At 39.8% G+C, this 20983-nt stretch overlaps 2 pseudogenes; both read left to right on the forward strand.

The window, feature by feature from the left end:
• The first annotated feature begins 364 nt into the window (after positions 1-364).
• On the forward strand, positions 365-16187 carry LOC146622327 (uncharacterized; annotated as a pseudogene).
• Positions 16188-18049: 1862 nt separating this feature from the next.
• LOC146622328 (uncharacterized) lies at positions 18050-20740 on the forward strand (annotated as a pseudogene).
• Positions 20741-20983: the final 243 nt, after the last annotated feature.

The following is a 20983-nucleotide window of genomic DNA, read 5'->3' on the forward strand; positions in this document are numbered from 1 at the left end:
TTAACAATACTAAGTTTCTTCTAGCCTACAAGATTAACTCAACCACAGAATGCTAATGACTTCTCAGGCTACACAGGCATGCAGCAGTTTTGCTACACAATGTCACCTCAACACAGAAAATCTATGAGAAACATTTGGAACTTTTACTGATTATAGTTTACAACATCATAACATTATTTTGAAAGGGGAAGTAGAAATCAGAGCCTCACAGCATAAAGTTGGATATGGTTTTCATGCCGTGAAACATGTATATATACGCTTTTCTATGCATCGGGGCACTCAAAGCATTTTATACAATTTGCCTCATTCACCCATTCTTACAAGGTCATTTTATATATTTCAGGAGTCCGATACCATGTACAAAATGTCTGGATTTGGACATGTTATCCTGTGCTACTATATTCTAGGTATGGCAATTTCTAAGAACAGATTAATGGAACACTTTTTAATCACAGTATAGCATTGTTGGGGGAAAACTCTGTAAAAGACCCAGGAGAAATAAAGACACAATGAGACAAGATCACTTTTTATGCTTTAACGTGCACACGGGTAAGCTGTTCAGAACAACTCACAACGTGTACAGAGGCTGGGCACTTTTTATAGGAAAGACAGTGAGAACAGGATAAGAAAATACAAAACAGATAAAATAAACAACTCCATATGTGGCGCTAGTCTCGTCAGCAGAGAGCTGGGAGAAAGCTGTGAGAGATAAAACAATCTAAAACAATATGTCCCAAAACAGTATGTCTTTGCTGAGAAAGTCTAAAAAGATAATTCTAAACTAATCTAACCATAGACAAAAGGGCATCTTTGTACATTTAAAAGAAGGTAAAGAAACATAGAATCATTTTTCCTGTAACATTCCCTCCTGTTTTAACTTATTTTAAATGTATACAACAATTGTCTGTGAAGGTTATTTATTAAGTATCTTAAGCAATTTTTTAATTTTCAAAATGTCAGCATAGCAGAAATGGAAATCATTTGGTCTAAAGAATAAAACAAAATAAAATAATAAAAAGAACAAAGAAAATCATAGTAAATGAAAATCATAGTAAATGAAATAACAAGTGGAATAAACAAGAAAAAATAATAAAACTAAACTACAAAAAATAAAGGATAAAAACCTTATATTTAAAACGAAAACTACAAAAAATAAAAGGATGAAAACCTTATGTTTAAAAGGATGAAAACCTTATATTTAAAATGAAAACTACAACAAATAAAAGGATGAAAACCTTATATGTAAAATGAAAACTTCAAAAAATAAAAGGATGAAAACCTTATATTTAAAATGAAAACTACAACAAATAAAAGGATGAAAACCTTATGTTTAAAATGATGAAAACCTTATATTTAAAATGAAAACTTCAAAAAATAAAAGGATGAAAACCTTATATTGTACCTGCATAAACTACTAATGTGTTAATCAGTGCATGATCACTTGACAAGTCATTTTTAATCACCACGTCATTCATTAGCAGTTATTACAAGTTCTCCTCTAACAGAATTGCAACGGGATGCTGTTCTTCTTGAGGCACGGCAACATAAGCAGTCATTGTAGTTGTTATCATCTTTGAAATCATTACTCTTAGACATGGCGGTGTAGCTGCTCCAGATGTGTGGTCAGTGACATATTTCTGCAGAATGGTCAAATTCTGCAAAGCTTCATAAATGTCTCCGCTTACAAACTCCTCCTTGTGATGCTGTTAGCAGGTCTAGAGTCAGTCTGTTCTGCAGCACCATCGTTCTGATGGCCTTCTGTTCTCCTGCTAAAGCCGGTCCCAGGGTCTTTGTCAAAGTTGATGCGTCGTAGCAGAGCATATCGGTTGATCTCCACATGATCCCGCACCTCGGCAGCTCCAATGCCGGGGATCAAGCTCTGTAAGAATTTCACTCCTCCTCAGATGCGAAACTCTGGTTCCTTTACTGCTTGGTGCCGTCCGTGCACATCCTGTCTGGTACTGAGTCTTTGTTTGTAGTGGCATCCGGTAGATAGGTGAGTAGGCAGCTCCCCCACTGCCCGCGATCCATTGTTCATCACACATACTGGCAGTTGCGCTGCGTTCAGTTTGTTTAGTAGAATTACATCAGGCAGTGGGTCTGAGACTTGGGGCCAGGTCAGTAGGTAGGTCTGTCCGGAACAGTTCACATTTGTGGGTGATGATGACCTCCAGGTTGCTTTTGCTGGGATGCTGTAGTTGGCCTTGGACCAAAGAGTACCGTAGCCTGGATGTGTTGCCAGGCCCAACAGACACCAACTGCGATCTTCAGGTATGCTGTACGGCCACAGGCCAGACGTCTGCGAGGATAGGGGCATATGGGTACATGCATAGCAGTCAGTTTTATTATTCCAGTGAGCTGTAGTGTTCATAAACTGCCACCAAAAGTTAGTGGCGTAGCCATGGGGAAACTTGGTGTACTGTCCTTTGTCATACAGTGTCTGCCTTTTCTTCATATTGCGTGACTTGTTGTCCCTCACGGAAGCAAAGATGAGGAGCCCGGCCATGGTCAGGGCCACTGCAGTTATTAAGAGCCACCACCTCATGACGACGGGACACACCCTCCTGTCGCGAGTAGACCCCCCGGCCAGGAAAGCTGACCCCTCCACCGGGCGAGATCACAACAAGTGGGCAAGCCTGCTGTCAGCTGTGTTTAGATGGCTTCACTTACTCGCCTGCAGTGACTCTGATGGATCCAGGATGGTCGTTCCGCAATTTTGCAAGCGGTCGGTGTAGTGAGGAGGACTTGGTATGGCCCCTCCCACCTGGGTGTGCTCCAGTTTTTCCTTTGGAGCACCTTGATCAGAACCCAGTCACCGGGCTTTAGTCTGCAAGACACTGGAGAAACATCATCAGGTTGTTGATTATGTACAATGATCTCTTTGTTTTCCAATAGCTTAGACATCCATTCTGCTAATGTGTTTTCTCTGATTGCTTTGTCTATTGGTTGACTGGTGATCGGCAGTGGGAACGGCCTGCCATGAATGATTTCAAATGGAGTTAGTTTATGGGAGCCTTGCGTTAAGCGCATCCACATTTTCACTAAACCCAAACATTCAGGCCACGGCCTTCCTGTTTCTGCCATGCATTTCCTGAGCCTTTGTTTTATAGTGCCGTTAGTTCTCTCTACAAGGCCTGCGCTCTGAGGGTGATAAGCACAGTGGTGTTTTATGCTGAAACCGAGTGCTTCAGAGACCTTAGTGATGACATCATTTACAAAATGAGTGCCGTTGTCTGATCGTATCAAAGCTGGGATGCCATATGTGGGTATGAAGTGATTGCACAGGCACTTTGCTACTGAAATTGCATCTGCCTTTTTCACTGGATAGATTTCCGGCCATTTTGAGAACACGTCTATAACCACTAGGGCGTATTTTGACCCTTGACATTCGCTTAGTTCAATAAAATCCATATGAATTGTGTGAAAAGGATAAGGTGGAGTGGGAAAACGGCCTCTTTTTGGTCGCAGATTTCCCTGAGCATTATATTTTTGACACGTCATGCACGTTCTGACAAATTGTTTTGCTGAAGTTTCAAAATTTACAGTGTAGAAATGAGAGTTGACAATACAGGTCATTCCCCCCGATGACAAATGCGTATAGCCATGAGTCACTAATGCCGCCATCTTGTGGAGAGATTTTGGCAGCACTGGCTTGCCATAACACATCGTTTGTCAGAACTGCACCGTGTTTTAGCCATTTTGCCTGCTCTGCTGTGCTTGCTGCTTTATGTTCATTTTTCAACACATCCAGTGGAATCTGATGTGTGTTTACTGCCATCAATGTGATGTTTGTCTTTTGTGCCGCCTGTTTTGCTGCTCTGTCAGCAAAGTTATTGCCTGTAGCAATGAAAGAGGCGTTGTAAGAGGTTGGCATGCTGAACTGGTTTTCCGGTTGGTGTAATCATTCCTCTGGTTTTCCAGATTTTTTGCAAAATGATGCACAGCAGAGAAAACATACTGGCTGTCTATATAAATGGTTATTTGTTTATCTTTGTGTATTTCACATGCGCAAATCACAGCTGACAGCTCAGCGCTCTGTGCAGAATATGAAGAAGAAAGTGGTTTTGCTTCTATTATTTTACTATCTGTGGTTACTGCGTAACCTACACAATTTCGGCCTGTGCTGTAAGGTCAAATGCTGTTCTCCTAGCTTCCACACTTGCTGATCATAAGGTGGATCTGGGCCTGGAGTTTGTTTAAATCTCAGAATGTTGTGATACTCGGTCGGTTTCTGGAAAGTGGATGTGGCGGGTGTCATTTAGCATGCACTCAGGTGTAATACCAGAAAAGAATGGCATGACTGCTATCTTAAGTTTTGTCAGAGCGTCTCTACCTAGCAAATTTACTGGACACGACGGGTCATATATGCATTTAATAAAGCACCTGCGGCCACTTGCTGTATGTACTAGTTCTAAAGGGGCAGTTAATTGTTGTACAGTTGTGTGGCCTGAAGCTGACTTTACAACTAATTTGTCCTTTGAAAACTGTAAGTTTAAGTGGCTGCCTCAAAACTGTTTTGCATTATTTCTCTGTGGCTTACTCCTACAATCTCGTGTGGAGTGACCTTCCTCTCCACGGTTCTAGCAGGCGTTGTCTCTATGTTATCTGCTGTTTCTGCGTGGCTGTCTGCAGCCTTGGTGTTTGTGACTTTGCTCGCCTCTCTGTTCCTGATAGCCACCTGCGAATTAGTGTTTTAGTCTGTTGTCAACACGTCAGCCTTATTTCTAAGTTACAGAATGCTTCTTCTCCTTTTTTTTTTTTTTTTTGGTTTGGGAGAATAGATGCAACTCTACATTTTCACTTAAGGCATTTTTAGATAATTTCTAGTTCTTCAAACAATTCATGGATCTCACACATTTCAAACTTTCAAGTTAGGGTTGTTTCCCATTTATACAAATATATACATATTTAACTTTGCATTGCTCACAGCTCATAGCTCACAGCTCTAAACCTAGGCATTTTTCAATCATATGCCTAATCACTATGTGTCACTGTGATTCTCAAGTATTGTCACAAGTTCGTTTAAATTCGTTTCCAAAACCAACAAAATAATCAAACAAAAACAAAAAACATAAACGTGTCAGGACACAAAAGAAAAAAGAAAAATGCTGCCACCCGAACAAGGCAGAAGTCTGCATATGTTGGCTTGTAATAGCATGCAGCTTGTAACATGGTAGACTAATGTGCCTGTGTTAATTCAGCTCCATATTATTGTGTGAAGTTGCACTGGGTTGGGAGTGGTTTTGTGTGTGTCACATTTTTGGTGAGCCAATGGCTGGAATGGGGTTGGACTAATTAGAGGCAGGTGTACTTGATTGCACTGACACACTGGTCTTCTTATAGCCCACACTACAAACACTGCTGTGTTGTTTTGTCTCTCTGTGCAGGTATGTAATGTGATGAAATCAGATATGTTTGGGATGGATGGGTTTTGCCCTATGAATTTTATATTAAGTGTGTCGTTTTGTCTCTCTGTGCAGGCCAGGGCCTATTATATGCCACAGCCTAAAGGCAGCAGGGTTGCAGAGGCTTGAGTGACCACTGACTATATGCTTGCAGGGTGGTGGGTCTCCAAGGACAACTTCTAACCCTGTTAAAGGCAACATGTGGAGTGCAACTTGGCTGTGTGGCATAGCTGGCTCTGGCCTTGGGACTGTGTGTTTTTATACAATTCTTAAGTGGGACACTGGACTGTTTTATCTTTTATCTCTTGATATATTTTTTGTCAATAAATTATCTTTTAGAATTTTATTGACTGACATCTTTTTGCCCATGACTGAAACGGTTGGTCAGACCTAGAGTCTTTCTTTGGGTGTGTTACAGCAGCTTCTGCTCTAAAAGAAACATATAAATAAAAAGAAAAGAAAATGTGTAACATGCTCATCAGCTTAGCAGTGTCTACATATTTAATTCAGCTTCTCAATCCTGTAGTTGTAGCTGTTGTCTACAGGGTTTTGCTTATTGGTTGTTATTATAGGTGTGCTCTATATCTCAGCAATGTGTCATTCTAGGATGATAGGTTTCAAGCTGGTCAAGTGCCTCTATGCACTTCATTAGTTTAGTTATTCTCTGTATTGTCTTCATCTCACATGTCATTACACTGAGTTTCAGCAAACCTTAAGCTTGATGCAGACTACTGCTTAACAATTATCCACCTCACATCATAACCGATTAAGGTGCCTCTTCATATTAATATTATGTCATTGTTAATATTATCCTCTTTGTCTTATATAACAGCAATAGCATATTAGAATATTTTATCAGTGTGTACCACTATACTACTCCTGAGCCAATTTGTTAGTTAGGATCATCTTATTCAGCAAACAGATAATTTAGAATTCATCCAATCTGCGGTCACATTTGTTCTCTCTGTTGCATGGCGGACCAGGCAGTTCTATTATAATATATTATTTATATTTTATTTTGTATCCATCAAGGGCTTCAGATGACCTGCAGAATCATCCTTTTCCCAGGGTGGAGACAGTTACCTTTTCACACACTGTCCTTGGCTGAACAATGACACAGCCTTAATATACCTTATTTATTTTATTAAAATATTTTCGTGTGAATTATTTGCTTTATATTCATTTTATACATTGTGGGCATGGTCATCATGCCAACTGTGTTTCATTGATAATATCACTTTACAGGTTGTTATCCTTGCTATTATTAATTTCAAATACTCTAAAGATAATTTCTACTGTAACTTTCCCTTTGTTCATCTTTATTTCGTACTTTTTATATTTATATCTACTCAGTGGGGTCTGTTTTCAACCCTTTTAAACTACTACAAAACTACTGTGATCTCTAGTTTTCACTTAATAAGGGATTATTATGTTCTTCCTGATATGGGTGTTGCTGCAGATGCGGCTGCAGGAGTGAGTGATGGTTTACTAAAAGGATTGTGGGGACTGCACAGTGTCTCGTCTTCTGGTTTTACTAAACTGGCAGTTGAGTTCTGTTCTTCTGTTTATATTTTGTTTTCTTAAATCTCTCAGTTTACAGACACTGTTTTTGTCCGGCGTCTGGACTTTTCTTTTCTCACCACTGCTCGTCAGCAGGAGTGAGTTTTAATTTCACTTGCTTGATTACCCATCTTATTTATGTATTTACTTATTTTTGTTTAAGTAATATATACACAATACAGCTGCTATCACCTTCGCTGGTATTAGAGACGAGAGTGGTTGCTCACACGCCCTTCTACTTTCGGACTATTTCCAAAAGCGGTGTGAACTTTACGAGACGGAACTCGACCGTTCTCTCAACTCACCAGCACGTCAGTGAATAGCAGTAAAAGAAAAACACAGTAGGAGCAGCTCAGTCTCTTATTGGACCGTGAAAATTCAGCTTGCTCCATTAATTAAAACAATACACACATTCACATTCACAGCTTCGACGCGCGCGCGACCAGAACCCTTATGATAAGGGGAGCTCCCAGAGCTACTTACTCCCTAGACCCAGTCTAGACCCAGCTGGGGGAGCTACCCAGAGCTCCAAAGCTACCAGTCGACGAGCTCCCAGAGCTACCAGTCGACGAGCTACGCTACCAGTCGACGAGCTCCCAGAGCTACCAGTCGACGAGCTACTTCCGCTATTTTAAATTCCCTGAATTCAAAATGCGCTTTTACGCAAGATTGTGTCAGTGTGTCTGTATCTACCTGGTCAGTGTCGCCGGGTCTGGTCCACCTCGATCGGGTCCCACCACCGTGGGTCGCTTTCTAAGACGTTGGCCAAGACCCGAATTTAACGCTCTTGGACTTTTATCACACACCTGGTGTGTGAGCTGTCGACAGACGAACAACGTGGACTGGTCACGGAGATGGGACACGATGGAGGCGCTCCGGCTGTCGAAGGACCAAGAAATGTTGGGGGAAAACTCTGTAAAAGACCCAGGAGAAATAAAGACACAATGAGACAAGATCACTTTTTATGCTTTAACGTGCACACGGGTAAGCTGTTCAGAACAACTCACAACGTGTACAGAGGCTGGGCACTTTTTATAGGAAAGACAGTGAGAACAGGATAAGAAAATACAAAACAGATAAAATAACTCCATATGTGGCGCTAGTCTCGTCAGCAGAGAGCTGGGAGAAAGCTGTGAGAGATAAAACAATCTAAAACAATATGTCCCAAAACAGTATGTCTTTGCTGAGAAAGTCTAAAAAGATAATTCTAAACTAATCTAACCATAGACAAAAGGGCATCTTTGTACATTTAAAAGAAGGTAAAGAAACATAGAATCATTTTTCCTGTAACAAGCATCAAATCTATCTATCTATCTGTCTGTCTGTAAATATTTTGATTTTATCTTGTATATTGGAAATAGTTTGCATTTAAAATTATAATTTATTTTAAAATTATTATAAATTATTTTAAAATTATAATTTATTTTCATTTTTCTCACAACCCTCTTGCAGGATATATTTGGTGCAGCTCCAGTGCTTGGCAGGTAACAATGCCGAGTAAAATCAAAGGATTGTTGGGTTCCTGTCTTGTTATCCCTTGCAGTTATGATTACGATCAGTATCCACCGAAAAGACCAGATCGTGTAGTGTGGTATCAGGATGTGAGCAGAGGATATCCAATAGTATATGACAACTGGAACTGGAATGATGTGTTGGACATATTTAAAGGAAGAACACGTGTATATAGTTCTTCACACCATCGGACATGTAGTCTGTTGATTGACCCAGTGACCTTGGCTGATCACAGTCAGAAGCTTTATCCCTGGGTGGATCCTGAAAATGTTGGATGGAGAACCTACCCTTTCTAAGACACAACTGTAACAGTTGAAGTAGTGGGTAGGTAAATAATTTAAGATTTCACTATAAATTGATCACTATGTTGTTATATGATTATGTAAATCTTCACATTTTATGATTTAAGGCACAGCAGATCCACCGGTTATCGAGATCTTTGGGAACACAGTGGTTGGGCAGTCTGTAACAGTGCAATGCAGTGTTTACCACACTTGTCCCACTTATCCCCCAAGTCTGAGGCTCAACATCCCCCTGCGAAACGAACGTCTAACTCATAGCCGTCTATCTGATGGAAGATCCAAAACTATGGTGACAACCACTCTGTTCATAGAGAAAGAATATCAAACTGTGGAGTGCTATGTGGAACACCGTGGTGGTCGCTCTGCATCAGCATCCAGAACCTTAACCTCACAATGTATGTAGTGAAAGTAAATTGCATTTTATCCTACGCCATCTTTGATATTTAACCATTTTTAATTGTATCCCAGGCTCCATTTCAGGGCTGACTGTCAGCTCTGCATCATATGAATTTCTGGAGGGAGATCCAAATAAAGTAACCTGCACTGTTTCATACACATGCTATCGAAATATTCCAACTGTGACATGGAATTATGGTAATATGCCAGCCTCCTCTGATACTAGCAAATTATCAGGGGGGGCTCAGTGGAGGACTGTCTCCACACTGACATTTACAGCATCAGCTAATGATGATGGAAGATCGCTGATATGCTATGCACGTTTCCCTGGAGGTGAGACAAAAGAAGCAAGCATCACTCTACGGGTAAAGAGTAAGTACAAATATGTATCTAAATTTAACAGCTAACAATACACCTAAAGCTCTTACAGCATTTATAGGATTGTCCTGCATTTGTTTTCTCTCACAAACTACATCTGCAATAAAAATTATTTTACCTAAGTTTACTACATGCTTTTGAAATGTACTTTAATACTACTACTACTACTACTAATAATAATAATAATAGTAATAATAATATTTCCAGTGGTACCAGCAGCCATTATCAGCAATTAATCGTTTTTTTAAACCATTTATGAATATCTGAATACATATTTCAGAAATACAATGACTGACAGAGGGCTTAGACCTGATGACGGATTTGTTAGATTTCCAGTGTTAGAGGGAGTAATGTGAAAATCCTGGCATTGTCAGTAGTAGCAAATAAGCCTGTGTATGCAATGTGCCTGTCACACACGCAGAAAGGACTAGCGCAGACTGAAATCACAAGAGTTGGTTGTTTATTTCTTCCACAGTCACCAAGTGCAATATCTACAAGTGCGGGGAACGGGTCCAGGGGTTCCAAGGGTCATGAGGGCAGTTTTAGGAAAACACTCCAACACAAATACTCCTCCTCTCAGCTCGCACCAGGCCGACTCACCCACTCACGACTAACCAGGGGTAGGAAGTCCTCAGGCAGGCAGGTAGAATCTAACACAGAGACAAGTGAGTGACATGAGACTAGTTCGCGAAAATTACTCGAAGAGGCTAATGGTAAATGGTAAATGGCCTGTATTTGTATAGCGCTTTTCTAGTCCCTAAGGACCCCAAAGCGCTTTACACAACCTGTCATCCACCCATTCACGCACACATTCACACACTGGTGATGGCGAGCTACATTGTAGCCACAGCCACCCTGGGGCGCACTGACAGAGGCGAGGCTGCCGAACACTGGCGCCACCGGGCCCTCTGACCACCACCAGTAGGCAACGGGTGAAGTGTCTTGCCCAAGGACACAACAACCGAGACTGTCCGAGCCGGGGCTCGAACCAGCAACCTTCCAATTACAAGGCGAACTCCCAACTCTTGAGCCACGATCGCTAGAGAATCGGCAGTACACTAACAAGAGTTACACAATAATCCAGCGACGAGGCACCTCCAGCCAGCTCCTTGAGTGAGCGCTGATCACAGGAGATTGTTTGCAGGTGTGGGAGCCAGGGACGGGAGCCCACAGAGAAATCCGCCCCGGTGGTGCGCTGAGTGCGAGAGGGAAGAGAGAAGGGACAATAGACGCAAAAACACTTGTAGCCAGACTGGGCTAGCCGGGGAGGCACAGGGCCATGACACTGCCATTCAACACATAAGTTATTAAAGAGTTTCCTCAGTGTGGTGGAAACCAAAACAGAAGTAAAATGACATGGAACATTTAGGGATACAAATACAAATAATGGAGGTTAATATTGTTATCTGACTTTGGGATGTGTGCACTCAAGTTGTAGTAATAAGATCACAAATGTTTTTCTGTCATCATTCTTCAAATTTGAAAATAGATGTTTTGTTTCAAGTTCATTTAATTTTAAATAGAGTGTGAGCCCTTTTTTAGTGTCAGGCATAAAAGGCTGAGGGTATTGTTGTTGCTCCACAATTGTGGGCACTCAAGTTTGAGAATGCAATAAGTCAAGACTGAAGTCATCTGGTTCAAGTTCACAGGTCAACTTTTGGAAAATCACCTGGGGTTTTCAAATTTATACCATACCTGCAACATCTAGGAGGCCGGGGGGTAGCACTGGTGGATGCCAATATTTATTTATTTTTTGTTAAGATCCAAAGTGCTTCAAAAGTATTTTCTCTTTTGCAGGAAACATACTCAATCAGGGTTGGTCCTTCACTGCTCCAAGCACCATAACTGGGTTGAAGGGATCGTGTCTCATCATTCCATGCAAATTCTCCTACAAAAACTCACAGCCTAATGACCTTCAAGTGATGTGGTACTTGTACCAAGGCAATGGATTTCCAGCTGTATTTAAGCAAGGAGGGAATGTTATTAGTAAGTTTGATGGTCGAACTAGTTTAATTGGATCAGTGGTGGAGCAGAACTGTAGTCTTAAGATTGAAAGGTTGGAGATGTCACACAACCGTGACCGACTTTATCCATGGATAGATAAGAACGCAATTACTTCCTACCACACCAAAGGTCACTCATTTTATGATGGATCTACTGAACTTATTGTTTCAGGTAAGCATTCATTAATTTCTTCAATTCAACTTTAATTCCATTGATATACATCCAAGTTACTAGAGAAAGTAACCCTTACCATGACAAACTGAGTCCTCTCTGATTTTAAAAAAAAAAAAGTATAATGCCACAATCATAAGATAAGATAAGATAAGATAACTCTTTATTGTCATTGCACAGTCATACATAGTACAGTAGTACAATGAAATTGGAAAAACTGTCCTACGTCGGCACTACATATAACACAACACGACACGATATGACACATCACAACGTAACAAACAACACAACACAGTATATTAACTTAGTATAAAAAAGAAGAATAAGTGTATGTGTATTGCACACTGTTATTATTGCACATTAATTATTATTGCACCTTGTTATAAATATAAATATTATTGTTATCGTTTTAAACATTGTTACCTCCCCCTAAAAAGTCCAGGGAGGTATCCAGTCAGGTCAGCTATTTACATTGATCAGGGCTATTGCCCTGTTGTAAAAGCTGTCCTTGAGTCTATTTGTTCGGGACCTCAGCAGCCTGAACCTCCTGCCAGACGGCAGCAGCTTAAACACCCGGTGTCCTGGGTGTGTGCAGTCCCGTAGGATGCTGCGTGCCCTCTTGAGACAGCGAGTGCTGTACAGGTCCTTCAGGGAGGGAAGAGGATGTCCAATGATTTTTTGGGCCATGTTGATGACCCTCTGGAGTGCCTTTCTGTGTGCTGTGGTGCAGCTGGAGAACCACACACTGATGCAATATGTCAGCACACTTTCAATGGAGCAGCGGTAGAAGACGGTCAGCAGCTCCTTCTTCAGGTCCATTTTTCTGAGGATTCTCAGAAAGTGGAGACGCTGTTGGGCCTTCTTTAAGACCGCAGAGGTGTTAGAGCTCCATTGGAGGTCTGTGTCTATGTGCACACCCAGAAACTTGAAACTGGAGACCCTTTCCACGCACTCCCCGTTGATGCTGACAGGCTGCAGCTCGGACTTCCTCCTTCTGAAGTCAACTACCAGTTCTTTTGTTTTGGTGGTATTGAGGTCCAGGTTGTTGTCTGCACACCAATCTGACAGCCTCTGAACTTCAGCTCTGTATGCAGTCTCATCTCCCCCTGAGATGAGCCCCACCACAGTGGTATCATCTGCAAACTTGATGACTGTGTTGTCTGGGTGGGAACTAACACAGTCATGTGTGTACAGAGTGTACAGTAGGGGACTCAGTACACAGCCTTGTGGAGAGCCGGTGTTGAGGCTGAGGGCTGAGGAAAGATGAGGCCCCACTCTAACTCTCTGTGCACGGTCTGAGAGGAAGTCTCTGATCCAGCGGCAGGTGGTGGAAGGAAGTCCAATTTCCAGCAGTTTATCTATTAGTCTGTCCGGGAGTATCGTATTGAAAGCAGAGCTAAGGCCTTGTGGCAAAAGCTTCTGTGGTTTGAAAAGAATCTTCATTTTATATTTTCATTATTTATCATTATTTTAGTTTTGCGCATGTATAACTTGAAATGATTTGCCTCTGCATCTAAGTTGTACTAAGAACAAGTTGTACTAAGAGAGTTTTTTCCAGCACAGTGTTGTCTAAACCCAATAAATGTATTTCAATAACACTTAAAACAACAAAACATTAAGAGAGGCACAAAAAATAATTTGGAGAATTATTTACTTTCAGCTATCTGTATTTTTTTTCTTTCCTATCTCTTTTAACTAAGTTTGTTTTATTACAGTTAATAACTTCTGCAAAGTTGCTGTGTTGCTGTAGCTCTCAATTTTTGCTTTGAATTAACAGAACATGCACCAGAACCACAGTTGAGCATTATTGGTATCCTCAGAGTGGGAGAGCAGGGCACTGTGTCCTGCAGTGTGCAGCATACATGTTTCTCTGCTCCCCCAACCTTAACCCTAGAGGGTTTACCTGGAACAAACCAGAACATGGACACTCTGGTATCTGAAGGGATTTGGGAAAGGAAAATAGTTCAAACTTGGACAGTAGAAGAAGAGCACCAGAGTGTAAGTTGTGCTGTTAACTACCTGTTGGGTCTGTGTTTCCACAAACCCCGCTAATTCTAGAGACTTATTCATCATGAAGAAAACAAGACAGTCGATCGATCGATTACTTGCGCAAGGGAGGCCTCTCATCTGTGTCCAGCACGACAATGACCCCCGATGATGGCCTCCTCTCGCTGCCTTTTATTAACAAACTTCAAACAATAGTTTACAAAACACCTCCCCTTGCAACCCCCTTTGGTTACAAAGACAAGGCACTGTATGTAAATGTATATGTGTGAACTTCTGTAAGAATGTGTGTGTGTGTGTGTGTGTGTGTGTGTTAGACCTCCTGCTGACCAAAGGGTCGTAAACGCAGGAAGCCTACATCAAAAGAAGCAGATCTTCCAGATAGGATGTATCTGCAATAAAACATTACAGCCCCCCACCAGAACCTCGAGAATCTGGGGGGAAGGACAGTGGAGTTTCATCAGTTAAAACACTGTACAAATGGTAAACATAAAAATGACAAACATCTAACAGTTCAACTCTAACACTACCCTGCGGGTCAGAGTGCCAAAAAGTCGATTCCACTGAATGCTGAATGTGAGTACCATGTGATATATTCAATGTGCAATATATTTCATGTACTGAACTTAATGTGAAATGAAAACTCTTTATATCTCAGGCTCCATTTTGCCATTGAATATTAGCTCTACATCAGATCAAACACAAGAAGTGAACATCAGCATGAGGGCAAAGAGTAAGTATAAATAGTAATTATCTTTATTTAACCGCTCACTTTAAGGGCCGAACCAAAATGTTAGGAAATCTAAATGAGGGAAACTGCTCACTGGAGATTGATGACATCAAGCCCTTTGACAACGGACCCTTCTGTATCTATGCAGAGAAAGGACATGAGACAGGGAGTCCCACTGTAGATCACTGAAATGTGACAAACACATTGCTTTCTAAGTATCAAGTATAATCTTCTTTGTGTTTGTCATGCTCAGCTTCTCCAGAAAAACCAGTGATGACCCCCGTTCCAAAAGAAGTTGATGCTGGTTCAACTATAACTGTTTCGTGTTCTGTTACACACACATGTTCATCACATCCTCCGGTGTTCTCATGGAGTGTCTCTCACCTCACCATTGAGGTCTCAGAGATCATGATGTCACGAGGCACCTGGCAGACAACTTCCACAATCACTTTTATTGTTACTGAAGGAGATGGAGTCAGAAACCTCACCTGTAACGCTATCTTTTGGCGTAACAGGGAACAAGCCCACACAGTCAGCTTAAATGTGAAGGGTTAGCAGACACACTTTATCTCTACTCTATATGTTATCGAAGTATTTCATCTGTTGAATTGTGTTTATTAACCTCAAATGTATCTACATCACCAGGATCACTGATGTACCAGTCATTTGTGGCTCTCATCATAATCACCTTAGCTGCAGTGTTTGCAGTGTTCATCTGGAGGAAAAGGTTGAGGAAATATTACATAAATTTATGCCATATCATATTTCTGATAGTGATTATAACTGTCTGTGTAATGATGTTACCATCTGTTGACTCTGAAGCTGAAAATGTTTTTTTTCTCCTCCAACCAAATATAGGAAACACACAAATGAATCACTGAAACCACCACCTCGACCAGAAAAAAGGTACGTCCTTTGAAAAAAAAAAAAAAAAAAGGAAAAAATAATGACATAATTTAGTCATGAGCACTTGATACTGAGCAAAGACCTCTCATCACAACTGAATACAGGATTTGGCAGAAAAGTGTCTACACTTTAAAGGTGTTCTGAAATTATTCAAAAGAATCTAAAAGCATCCAGAGCCTGCTTCAACAGCATATCCATATTAATTAAATATAAATAAGTTTTATCAGTCATATCATATCTGACACAGAAGAATGGAGCTATGATGGCCGAAATGAGCTCCATGAGCAACATGATAAAAAAAGTTGATGGTTGCAATGGTTGTTTTATACACCTGATGTCTATAAATTTGATGTTTGAGCTAATATTTGTAAAAGCATGGCAGAAAAATTGTGTTTCTGATTTCTTGATAATTCTTGTTATTTCTTTCTTTTTTTTAATGTCTCCACCAAAACAACCCTGTAAATATTTCTCCCTGTAATTTCACAGAAGATCACTTTGGGATAGATTATCCAGGTAACCATTTTGAAGGATTCCTTCTTGACTGTTCTCTTCATGGTATCATGTCATATGAAATAAATTGACTCATGTGATTTATTGAGCATAGACGGTGCCTTGCATTAAAAAAAAAAATCAGACTCTTAATTATCTCACAAAACATTTAGGAGATACCCAGATGACAGAGACAGACCATCAAGGCCAGAAAAAAGGTATATCAACAGTGTTTGTTTTGCAAACTGAACAAACACAGTAGAAACAAACCAACAAACAATGCTTTGCTGTCAAAATAGGAGGTCCATTTGGAGACAATATTCCCGTTAAAGAAAACAAAGTAAGCCTTAATTTCTAAACCTGATATAAATCTTTAATTGGAAATATCCTGTTGATTGTACTCTTAATAGAAAAGAAGAGGATCACATGGCATGGCAACATGAGAGGAAGCCCAGGTGCTGTTGGATTTAGATTGTACAATTTTTTACTCTTAAAGTTGTTTCTCCTTCTTTTTCTTAAGTAAAACTGCAGAAATGTCCTAAAGACCTATATGGCCTCTAACCACCTGCATTGAAATTCAGATAAAACTGAGGCTATTGAACACGGCCCTAAAAATCATCGAAATATTGTATCTAATCAGATGCTTAATCTGGATGGCATTACGTTGACGTTCAGTAACACTGTGAGGAACCTTGGAGTTGTTTTTGAAGCAGATATTTCCTTCAATATAGAAATTTTAAAAAATTTGTAGGACAGCTTTATTGTATTTATCTAATATCTCTTAAATTAGAAACACTCTGTCTCAGATAATGAAAAACTAGTTCATGCATATTTTACTGTTAGACTGAAGTACTGTAATTCATTGCAAACAGGCTCCCTCAAAAGCCTCCCTGTTAATTCCAGAATTAAACTTAAACTCCTTTGTATGCCATACACGGTCTTGAAGAATTAGGCCCCATCTTATCTGAAAAACCTCATAGTACCGTATAACCCCAATAGAGCACTTTGCTTTTAGACTGCGGGCATACTTGTGAGAGCCAGAGTCTTAGCTTTTAGGCCCCTCTTTTGTGGAATCAGCTCCCAGTCTGGATTCAGGAGACACCTTCTCCCTTCTTTTAAGATTAGTCTTAAAAGTTTCCATTTTAATAAAGCATATTGTTAGGGTGGGATTAGGTGACCCTGAATCCTTCCCTAATTAAGCTGCAATAGGCCAATAGGACTTCTTTTTCGTTGACCTTTTTTCACTCACTTTATGTTTATATGCCACACTATATTTAATTATTAGTGTTGGAGCTATTTGTTCTTATTTTTTATTATTTTGAAATTAGTTAAAGTTTGTTGTTAGTTTACTTATATTTTGGGATTTATTTACAAGTTTATTTGTTGTATTTTGTTTCAATGTTTGTTTGATGTTACTTTGTTAAATTAGTCAGTAAGAGCTGTAGGGCCATTTTGTTTCTATAAAGAAAGAGACTGGTATAGGACCAGCATGCACTGGGGTGGGCCTATGGTTTTTTTTTTACCAGAGCAGGAGAAGCAGCAAGAAGTAACAAAAAAATGGATCTTGTTATTGCTTGCCAAACTGGATAAATAAACCATAAAAATGCAACTTTCAAGTTTGGACAGTGGACTTCTTTTGCCTGCGTACGAAATATTATCTCAGTGCAGCAGTGGCTTGTGGACTTTTAATTGTGGGATGTTTGGTTTGTCAAACAAAAGGAATTGCCACTACATAAAGTAAAAATAAAAAAAAAACCCGTGGACAAAGGAATAATCCTTCATTAATGGATATGTTGGATATATGGATTTCAAGGATCACCGTCGAACTCGAATAAAAGTTACTGGATCGTCTGTGAGTACTCCCAACAGATTTGATGTTGAGGCCTGGATCAACATGTCACTCGTTCATCAAAACTGGTGAGTGATAATATTGTTTAAGCCGTAAAGGAAAACGGTGAAGCTATTGGAGTTTAAAGACATTATTTCACTACAAAGACTGATGAACTGAGTTTTGATGTACTAAATTGGTGCATAATTGGATCGCTAATTGAAACATGCCAACGCCCTCTGTGGAAATGTTTGTTCGCTGCAATCAGCAGGTAAATGGATGTCATGTTTGTGCTCTATGCTATGGATTCTCAGTGTGCTGTGCATCTTTATAATGTTTGAAATAATCCAAGAGGACAATAAAAATGTCGGATATTAAGAGTAAACAAGAGGATGACACTCAGATGCAAGCAGAGAAAAGAAGCATCAAATTTACACCAAAAGGTTTGGATTGGTATATAAAGACATGCCAAGAAAAGCGGAGTTCAATGTGTAAGAAAGCATCAAAGTATATGGGGAAAATTTCCGCTTTAATGACCTCACATGAACGTTAAGGACGTGTCTTCTGAATTTGGGAAGTTTATTAAATGCTATCAAGATGCAAACGCTTTGCAAGAATCCTTTTTTAAGTTTGCCACTGCCATAAGATGAAGTGAAAAGGCAAACCGCACATTATCAGTCTAAGGTGACAGCATTCTCTGTTTTTATGGACAAAGTAAAGATTTGGTTGCAGGAAACAGGCGAGCCGTATACTGAACAAAGCAATACTGTTCTTAATGATCAAGCTGTTGAAAGTTTGGATGAAATAAATCCTGAAGACAGTGTCTCTAATATCTCAAGTGTAAAGCCACCTTCGAAAACATTGTCACAGCAAAGTCGAATTTCATCAACATCTTCCGCACGCATTAAAGCTGCGGCTGACAAGGCAGCGCTCATGGAGCGACTCGCTGCATTAAAGAAAAAATATTCTATTGAAGCGCAAGAGGAAAAACTGAGAAAAGAAAAGGAGAAACTGAGAAAAGAAAAGAAATTATCCTTGGAAACAGAGCTGGCAGCAACCAATGCAAAGCTTCATGTCTTAAAAATAAACTCAGTTTGTAGCTCTGAGCGTTCTGATGGAATGAACTCTTATTTTAAAAGAGGGCACGTACAAGAAGCGCCTAGTTTAAATCCTTGTGCTGATACATTTGTTCCGGCAGAAAGAGATTACTCTGGTACAAATTCTGCATTCTGAATCACAAGTAATCATACCTAGACAAAGTCAAAACCAACATCAGGTGGATGATTCAGCTCAAGTGACGCAGCAAACACAGCCTCAGTCTCCTACTTTGACTGAGAATTGCACGAAGGAGATTGTCAATATTATGCAAAAACAAAATGACATCACTACTTTGCTTGTAAAACAAAATTTATCTTCTGTCCTCCCAGCCAGAAACATCCCTATGTTTGATGGAGCCCCTTTACAGTACAGATCATTTATGAATGCCTTTGAAAATGGAGTGGAAGCTAAAACTGATAACTGGAGCAACTGTTTGCATTTTTTAGAGCAGTTCACTAGGGGGCAGCCTAAAGACTTGGTGCATAGTTGTCAGCATTTACCTCCTGAGCAGGGCTATTCCACAGCCAAATATCTTCTTGAAGAACATTTTGGGAATGAAAATAAAATTGCCTCTGCATATATGGAGAGGATTGTGAGTTTGGCACCTATTAATGTTTATTTACTCACTCTCAAATACACACATAGGACCAATTTACTAAGATGTCAATTATAAGATTTAGATATGTTCTTGCTATTGGAAGACTTTTTCCCAGACTTTGTACAAGGGAGGCGGCAGATTAAAGGCATGCTTATGGTCAGAGGCAGTGAAACAGTTCTTGCACACAGCCTCACTGAGAAATGTCTAGAAGAGTTCAGACCTGCAGTCGATGTGTGACACGTGCTTTAGTAAAACCTAAGTTCTAATTAGTGTAATGAGACCTGGAGTAATAATATAAAAAAGTATGAATTATGAATTGCCTACAGTGGAGTGCTTGCATGTTGATATTTTTCTCTTATTATTGTGTTTGCGCTATTACTATTGCTACTCCGTCTTACACATGTTTTAAAAGCTCTTTCTGTACTTTCCTCTTCATTACTCTTTCTCCCTCTAACACACATATACACTGACAACACAAATTCATGGATGTTCATCTAACCTCTCTCCTCCTGAAGCACACTGTCTTCATGTAGCAATAAAGATTACATTTAATTAAACATAGTTAGTGTTATAAATAGTAACTTTTCTAAAGGAGGCTGGTTGGCATAAGATGTGCCAAGACAGCTAAATGAGTCTTTGCCATCCCCAGTAGACAATCAGTGGCCCCATCAGACTTTCAGGTAGCAGTGGTACAGTTTGGTCCAATTGGAGCTCAAAAGGATGCCTGCCAGCTCTAACTGGACCAAAGAAGTAAACTGAACAACAAGCAGTGTCAATGTCCTCAATACACCTTGCAAACCTAGAGCACTTATCCTCGATCCTAGGAGAAGAACTCAGTTCCCAAAAAGAAACTTCCACAGTTTAAATGAAAAACGTCAAAAGAAATACAGCAACAGTGAAGGTGGAAGGTGGGGAAAAAAGCTAACTGAATCATACCTTTGTTCACTTATTTTTCAGACAATTTATTTAATATCTTTTTGTTGCTATATATAGACACTTTTGAAAATTGATTTTCCACAAATTGCTTTATTTGCAAGATTATTAAGTCTTAAATGTGAAATGCACAAAATCTGGTACTTTAGAATAATGCAATTGGTGATTTTTAATAGTGATTAATTTATTTTCCTAGCACTATTCCAAACTGTCTTTACAATACATGAAATACAGCAATAAGAGTCGCAGAGCTTTTTTTTTTTTTTAGCTTTATGGATCCCATGTAATGATTTGTTGTTAGGACAGTGTTATACCTGAATAAATTGAATATTCAGCAGTTTAGTTCATTCGATTTTTCTTGGTGTACATCTTTAGTACCCCATGTTTAGCCTGCCGCAGGTGTTGGTTATGGAGCAGCTGCAATAGCACTGTAGACTTTAAGCCGTATTTAAGATTTGTCTTCATATCAAGATCTTATTGAAGGGATGTGTATGAATCAGCCGCATTTTATTTTATAGTTATACATAAATGAAATATAACTTTAAAGTAATTTATTAATTGCATCAGTGTTTTACATTGGCAATCATAAAAGGCAATTTGTTACAAGAGAACATTTACAGGCAATATTAAAAAAAAAAAAAAACAGATTTGGAACAGGGCAGCACGGTG

The sequence above is a fragment of the Diplotaxodon limnothrissa genome, linkage group LG11 (genome assembly GCF_057381915.1).
Source record: "Diplotaxodon limnothrissa isolate DT_005_m linkage group LG11, D_limnothrissa_male_GT1.1, whole genome shotgun sequence".
Taxonomy (NCBI): domain Eukaryota; kingdom Metazoa; phylum Chordata; class Actinopteri; order Cichliformes; family Cichlidae; genus Diplotaxodon; species Diplotaxodon limnothrissa.